This window comes from Apodemus sylvaticus, chromosome 16 (genome assembly GCF_947179515.1).
Source record: "Apodemus sylvaticus chromosome 16, mApoSyl1.1, whole genome shotgun sequence".
Taxonomy (NCBI): domain Eukaryota; kingdom Metazoa; phylum Chordata; class Mammalia; order Rodentia; family Muridae; genus Apodemus; species Apodemus sylvaticus.
In genome coordinates this window covers 15,546,479-15,554,976 of record NC_067487.1, presented here as the reverse complement: position 1 = coordinate 15,554,976, position 8,498 = coordinate 15,546,479, and positions in this window count along the sequence as shown.

Below are 8,498 nucleotides of genomic sequence, written 5' to 3'. Positions count from 1 at the left end.
TCCGTGAACCCGACTGCTTTCTTGCAGTGCAGCCCTTCCGGGATGGGGAAGGGCTGAGACAATGGCCTGGATCATGGGGAAGGTTACAGCTGCTCCTCTTTAAGAGTTGTATCACTCCCTTAGTGCAGGTGAGTGGGTGTGTGGACCAGTCTCAGAGAGAAAACAACTCCCTCCACTTTAGCTCGCTCTGATCTCCCACCCTGTTCTGTCTGGGGATATTTTCTTCTGAAATAGGGAGAGGGAAAGGAACGTTGTCCTACTTCAGCAACTTTCTCTGCAAACTGAAGCGAGGGCGAAAGCTGTGTCACAAAATAGGCAATACTAACATTCTTGTAATTATCTATTTTTAGTGCTTTGAGACAGGGTCTCTCTACATAGCCCTGGCTGTCCTGGAACTCACTATATGGACCAGGATGGCCTTGAATGCGGAGAACCATGTGGCTCTGCTTCCTGGGGGCTGGGATTAAAGGTGTGCACCACCACATCTGGCCTCTTCTAATTAAATCACGTTACCTGAGAAATGTTCCCTTGTACTTTTTTTCTGCTTCAGTAAAGCTCTGAACAGAATGTGACCAGAACATCACGTGCTGATTTGTAACAACCACCCAGGTGTCTGGCTTAGGGTACTGCAGGAGAGCTAACTGCCAAACTTCCAATGAAGCCTTCTGTGCTCCACCAGCAGAGGGGCTGTGCGCAATGCCGCCTGCGACACACGTCTATAACCAAAGGTATAGTGCTGTCTCTGGAAGGCCCCCGGGGAAGGCCCCGGGCAGGAGAGGTAACTTCAGTGTTACCTGTCAAACCCAGTGTCTCATCCGCCCTTTCCGCGTGAGCCTCACACAAGGCTCTTTTATAAAAAGCGTTTGAAGCGTCAAAAAGCATGGTTTTGAGCAATGAATCTGGAAACCATGAGAGATGCTTCTCTGTGTGGTTAATCCGAGCCTCTATTTTTGTCATTCGAAGTAGCAAAACATCAGGTGATTAATCAGCTGATCTAACCACACATGAAACAGGATGTAGTGGAAATCTCGAGAACGGCCTGGGTGCTCTGCTCACTCAAAGGCTAGTGACTAAAACTGACACACCAAAGCTAAACAAGAGGGAAACAGGACTGTAATCAACAACCCGAACCCCATTTGCAAGTTAGGAAACAACTCACTGCACTGTTTACTGTCTGATCTCACAGGGGAAAACAATGAGAAGACAAAGATCTTAAACTTCATTTTTCCCACAAGACAGAAGGACAGTGGTCTGCTCTGCTAACTGATGTGGCTGCCTGCTGGGAAGAGCACCTAAACCAAAGAAAACAAGTACAAGTGGGTCCCAAATTATAACCAGGACCTTACAAAAACTTAGTAATAAAGTGTTAGAATTTGTATTTAGTGTGTGGCTTTCTGTCTGCATGCTTTAGTGTGGAGATTCACGAACTGCACACCAGAGTCCAGAAGAGGGTCCAAGTGTCCTGTTGAGCGGCCTTGTCTCCTTCGAGATGGAGTCCCTTTCTGAACTGGGGGCTCAAATTCTGTTGGCTAAGTTAGAAGCCTTCGAGACCCACCAATCTTGTCTCTCCCCCCGTGGCTGGCTGGGTGGATGCTGGGATCAGAACTCTCGTCCTTGTGCTTCAAGAGCCAGCATTCTGAATGATTAAGCTGCCTTCCACTCCAATGATAAGCTTTCTCTCCTTCATTTGCAATCAATCAAACAGGGTCTCTCACAGCCTGACCAGGGAGATGCACTTTTAGGGGTGGCTGTCAGCCACACATGGATAGACTTACCGGATGTTTTATAAGGTAGGCATCCATACACAGAGCTAGCTCTTATACAGTGCCTCCTCTCACTTGGGCCAGTAACTCCAAGTGCACTTATTAGCAAGACTTGACATCCACTTCTGTAGAAACAATGTCAACCAATAAATATACAAGCTGAAGCCACACACAAGAACTGAAAGCCTTTTTACTCCAGAAAGAAGTCCTTAGCATACAGGGAGAAAGGGGATGAGGGCAGAACAGGTAGAAACAGTTCCAACACAGCACCAGTAAAGTCCCATTAAGACAAAACGGTGCCTTCTGGTCAAGGTGATAAAATCTGTGGCCAGGGTTAAGAGCGAACGCACGCCTAAGTTATCCAACATGAGGAGTGGGTGTGAACCACCTGGCCAAGGGAGCACCCCAGGAAGGTGGGAGCACCTTTAGGAAAGCAGACTCAACTTCGGCCCTGTTGAACAGATAAGCAAAATAAATTCCTAATAATGAGATATACTTTTGCTTCGCAGAATTCCTATCCCTTAGCACAAGCTGCCATGGAGTTCAGCTAGGTCCTTATTCCAAAAGGTCCTACTTCGTTTTCTTTTTCTAGTAGTTTCTCTAGTAGTTCACGCCTCCTTGCCTTTTCCGGCGCTCCCCTCCCCACCACGTGGCTGCCTGCTGCAGAGCAACAGGGTTTTCCTTCTCTTCCCATCTCTCCTCTAGGCGACTCGGAGATTTATAGCTTGCTCTCTCTGTCTGGGATTTTTAAAACTCTAAAATTGTCCTTCAGCTTTCATTTGATCTGTTTTAATAAAACTCTTATTAACGAGACTAAGAACCGCAGGAGGGGTCTCCAGGTCCTTGCACGTCAAATAAACGCTGTTTTTGACTTTCAAACTCTCCTGCCTTTTAATTCTTTAATCACCAGAAAAAAAATTGAACCCATTCCTGCACTCAGTTATTATACTGTATATAACTTCATGGAAATTCAGTGTCATGCACAGTGGTGACTGCTATAACAGCCTGAAACACAGGGTTCCAACCATGGGTCCAGGATAGGCAGCTTTTGCAGCTGGAGAACATTAGGCCAGGCTGACTCTGGTTCCCTGCTGCGGTATAAGGCTGTGAACTTCCAAGACCCAGATTTGCGTGAGTTAGCTTCTGAAAGTGAATTGCACATCACCTTCATGTCACAGACAGATTCAGGGTGCACGTCGCAGGAGCCAGTACCTCAGTGTTAGCCAGGTCACCATGAAGCAGGTGTATTACCCCAGGGTTGTCACAGGTTTATGGAAGTCCCTTGTTCCTTGTAGCTAGTCAATGATATTTTGCTTTGCTGTGTGGTATCTTACTAAGATGACTGTCTAGAGCTGGTATGACCACGGAGTCAGAACTTCTGAGACCTGACAGAGGCACACAGAGAGAGAGCTGTCCATCACCAGTGCCTTCACTCCCTCAGCCTGGCAGGGCCAGGCACACCTCTGGCTTCTGAGCATTGCCCACTCAAAAAGCCCAGGCTCCTTCCTGGTGCAACGCTGATCTTATGTATGTATGATCCAGATTTAGAACACAATGAAAATGGCCTAAGTTCAGGCACTAACAGCAGCCCATATCTCCCTGCTGTAGCGGAATGAAGTCCACTGCGTGGGCAGCAGCTGCAGGCTCCATTTCCTTGTTGAATCCGGCCCTAAGAAGGTCAATACGAAAGCCATTTGAACAATCCTGCTCGCACGTTAGCATTCACATAAATCTCTAACTCCTCGCCTGCAGACGTTTCTGGGAAAGACTTGCTTTTCAAAATGTGACGTCATAACCCAAAAGATGAGTTTTTCAAATTCCTAGTGTTTTATTGTTTTATTAATATCACATACCCATAATCCCTATGGTTATAAACATCCTACCGCTTTAAGACTGGAGGTTTTCTTTCTTCCTGTTCTTTTGATTACATCTTTTATTCTGCTTATGCTGGGAGTTTTCCTTGCTTTATTGTTTTGCCTTTTGAAATACAGTCTAACTAACCAAAGATGGCCTGAGACTCATAATCCTCCTGCCTCCGCTTTCCATAGGCTGATTATAGACACCTATCATCATGCCCATTGCATTTTTGAAACCTTAAGAGGTCAAGTTCTTTGTTTCCAATAAGGCATGTGGGACACACGTATCTTCATAACTGGCTAGCTTCAAGGAGAGCTTAGTCCCCTGGCTACCCTAAAGGCAATACAGAGATGCACTGGCCCAAGTATCTGTAGCTTTCCTTGGGGAAGAATGGCACCACGGGTAAGTTTGCACCTCTCTCCCATTTCCGTGGCAACCCTGCCTGCCTAGCAGCTGTTGATGAGAGGCCCTGAACTGGGGACAAAGTGAGGGATAGAGGGGTCTCTGAATGCATTCCGACAGGAGACCGTGAGCTAAGCCTTAGCCTAGTCCAGGAGATGAGGCTGGTTAGGGCAGTACGTGTACATTAAGATCCTGGATCCATCTCTTTCCTCAGATTCCAACTTTAGTGAGGCAGAGCTCAGCAATGAGTTACAGCACTCTCTTCCTCAGGAGAGAAGGGGTTTTGTCATTCTTTTTGTCTTGTTACCTGTTAGCACAGTACTGTTCATGCCTTCTGAAAACTATAAAACCTATTTGTTCCTCACTCAGCTAGGCAAGATCTTCACGGGGGCATTTCCTTTCTCCATTCTGAAACCATCAGGAGGTCTCCACTACCTGTTGTCTGTGAGAGTCCCACACAAGTTCTCCATATCCACCTCCCAGGTGCATTTCCCGCAACTGGAATGGTCAGCACAGACAAAAGCTGTTCTGTGCACAGCAGGTCTTTCCTCAGCAAAGTCCTGACAAGGATTATTGTTGGAAGCCTGTTTTGCAGGCAGAGGACATCTTTCTCCAAATCTGTGACATGCTAGCAACTTGGAATCCACATCACCACCTGAGAAACACTGCATGATCAAGAGAAAGAAGGATTTTAGGGAGGGTCAGGAACTTACGAAGTATAAGCTAAGCTCACCTTGCTTCGAGTAAGAAGTGGAACTGTCCTCCAACCCAGACCCACAGTCAAAACTACACACCTTTAGGCACTGTGCTGGTCACGCTATCTCGACTAACTCATCGATGCCCACTGACATACCAAATCTTAACCCCCTACCCACAGGGGCAGGGAGATGTCACAGTTGGCCTCAGCACAGCAAAGGCCTACAATGGGATGCTAGAAGTTAGCATGCAGGTCTCAGTCTGTCACAGTCCTTAAAAGCAGACACTTAACTACTGCAACAGAGCAGGTTTCTAAGTTTTATTTTCTAAGTTTATTTTTAGTTCTTTCCATAATCCTTGGCATCTGAGTAAGTTAAAGGGATCAGAAGCAGAGCAGGCTCAGTCTCTGACCTCGAAGACAAACACTACAGACAGGAGACTCACCCGGCCAGCCAGGCATTGGAGATGAGTTCACAGTAGGAAGCAAGACCCTACACTATTGTTTTCAGGGCTGTAAGCATCTCACCAGGGAGCAAAGAGGAGGCTCTGCCAATCTAGGCAGCAAGAGTAAGACCACAGTGCAATCCCCGCCATGATGATCCCCAGAGAGGAAAGCACGTTCTCCAGGCAGAGTCTCCCCAAGCCACTGAAATGCAGGGAACAAAGCCAAAGGCCTCTCCCAGACAGCACAGACAGAAAGGGAGCTCATTACCTGCATTCACCCAGCTGCTCTAGAGTCACAGCACCAAAGGGCTGCTGCGGTCTCATAGGACCACCATAGTTTTAGCACCACTTATGTGAATGCAGATCAAGGTGATTCTCAATAGATAAATTTAAACTAATTTTAGTTTTAATTAATCACAAGAATTTATCTTGCGGGTCAACATTAGACTCGCATACCTATGGTTATTAGGAAAATGATGATGAAGACTAGATATTTTGAGCTAACTTATGTTTTGAAGGTTTAATTCCTGATATAGAACTAACCCAAGATAGCAAGATAAGACTGAGATAAAACTTGAGCCAGTTTCTTCCTCAATTACTGTTCTAACAAGTTCTTATGAGTATTCACAGTGTAGAACTGCACAGAAGGATCTGAGGCCTAAAACAGACATCTAATAAGTGACCTAGATATGACAGTCAATCCAATGAATGGTGCAAACTTGAAGGTCATTCTGTGTGGAATTAAAAAAATAAAATGCTTCATTCTGCCTTCTCTAATAGTAAGTCTCAGTTTACACGAGCACCTCAGAATGGTGAGTTCCCCAGCTGAGCAGCTTCCGGGCATGTGCAGAGGCATGCTGTATGGACACTGCAGGCTGGTATGCACGCTTCCCCTACCCAACACAAACACACACTGAGCCTCTTCCTCCTGGCTCCCAGTTTACTGACTTGGCAGAACCACTGGGGGGGTGTACAACTATACACTAAACCAGTGACCCTGGTGCTTCCCATGGCTCACAAATGTCTTTACTTCACACATTCACTAAACTGCTGTAAGGGTAAAAGCAGATTCTCCCCAGTCCTTGAAGGGATGAAATGAGATTTTTAAAAATGGTTAAGTGTTAAATATTACACCTATTTTAAAATAATGGACTTAAATTTGGGAACAGGAATTGACATAATATATTCTCATTAACTTGTCACATTCATTCAGAGTTTTATTCTTTTATATTGAAGCACAGGTCTGTTGGGCATCTATTGCATTATATGGTGTGGCAGTTAGTGTTAACTGCCAGCTTAACAGAAGTAGACTTCCATGGGAGAAGGCGGTCTTGGGTGTGCCTGCACACTCTCCCGACGGCCTGCAGTGGCGGCTGGGATGCTGACTGTGTAAACAGACAGGAACTGGGCAGCAGCCTGCGCTCGCCGCTCGCTGCCTGCCACACTGGACATCTTTCATCAGTGAGCTACAAAACCTTGTCCCTTAAGTTGCTTCTGTGTGAGACTTTTCTTATAGTAACAGAAAAGGAAATGAAGATCTACATCATCTTAAAAGTTTTAAGCTCACCTTTTAGCTCCCCTCTCACAGTTTACCACACTTTCTTAAAACTCTAAGTCAACACTGCTCCGCTCTGCCAAAGCGAGGCTCTGGCGTCTCTTGGAGATGAACTGCACACACTGAAGGCTTTCCATTTCCACTGTGGTTATTGCTTTTTTAAGGAACAACACATCTTAAGGCAACACTATTTCATACCTATAAGCAAGATTCTTCAATGGTTTTTGCTTCCAAAAATATTCTCTGCCCTTCAAAGGGGAATACCCACAAAGTAATGCTTAAGAAAATAAATAAATAAATAAACTGATCAACTAAATCTTTACACAAAAGACGACACGGCAGGAAGTAGGCAGCCTGCAAGTGTGCACCACTAGAGGTTCATCATTAGTGCTACGTCACCCCAAAACATCGAAAAGACCTACAAAAACAAAACTACTGTTTCACAGGGTGAGCGAAAGGGGACAGGAAGAATTGCAGAGTCATTTAGGGAATCAAAAGAAAAAAGCTCCAACACATCAGAACTCACTAACGTACAGTGAGAACTCTGAGTGTGGTGGCACATACCTAGAACCACAGCACTCAGGAGGAGAAAGGTCAAGGATGGCTAGGTCTCAAAAGGTCAAAACCAATCAACTAAATTAAATAAAACAAACAAAAAAAATCACAGCCGTTCTTCCAACAGAAGCCTTGTCAATTCATATTGCATGAGATTTTACCTAACAAGTCCTAAAACTGGAAGGAAAAATAAACAAAAGAACATGCAATGTCATTTTCCTTCAAGAAAAAGCTCATAGACATTACTATTCTGTAGTATAATGACAATGTCTGTGACTACACAGAAAAACAGGACGAATCCTCTGGGTGCTCAGAATATTTCCTTATGCATATCTGAGATAGTTGCAAAGTCACTCAGACGCCAATTCTAAGTTAAAGGCACTGACGCTGCTATCACAACGGCATGCACGAGTGAACCCATGAGGATCACAAAGCCACAGCCAGTGCAGGGGAGCAGGAAGATCAGACGCAGGATGTGATGCAGGGAAACTGTACCTAACAGCATCGCAAACAAGAAAGAAGTAGGAAATACGAAGAGGTTCCCCAGAGATGAGTCCAAGTTCACTAAGATTACACTGTCTTTTAAATGCAAACAATCCACAACTAAATCTCAACAGTGATACAAGCCCAGTGGTCAGCTTCAAGATACTCCAAGGGCAGAGATCACGCCTGCTGGGACATATCTAAACATGTCAAGTTCTGCTTCCAAACCTGTTCACACATGAGCAGCAATCATTCCCCACTATTTAATTACAAACAACGACATAAAGTGTCAAAGTCCACAATGAGTCATTACTCCTGTTTTAACTTGCTGCTCGGGGCCTTCTCTGGTAAGGGTGCCTGCCACAGCATTGCACAGTGACAACACAATGCCTCTCCACATAGTCACACACGTTCAGAACAGCACTGGATGCCAGCACCCTATTCAATGAACAGTTAATAAAATGTGGTGATTTTACTCATGCAGCAATGCAAGAAATACTACAAGGGTCCGATTGCTTTTCATATCCTGAGTTTTCATACTTAAGACTAAATTTTTACTGAAACAAAAACTTATATTTTAAAGGGTTGTCTTTCCTCTCAAAACAAGTTGCTTATCATCTATATGAAACTGAGTCAAATTAAGAATTTTAACTATCGTAAGTTCAACACCACCAACAAATGCTGAATGGCCTCGAGTGCTCCAGATGGAATCCTCAAGAAGGATGTGTCTGGTTCCCATGAAC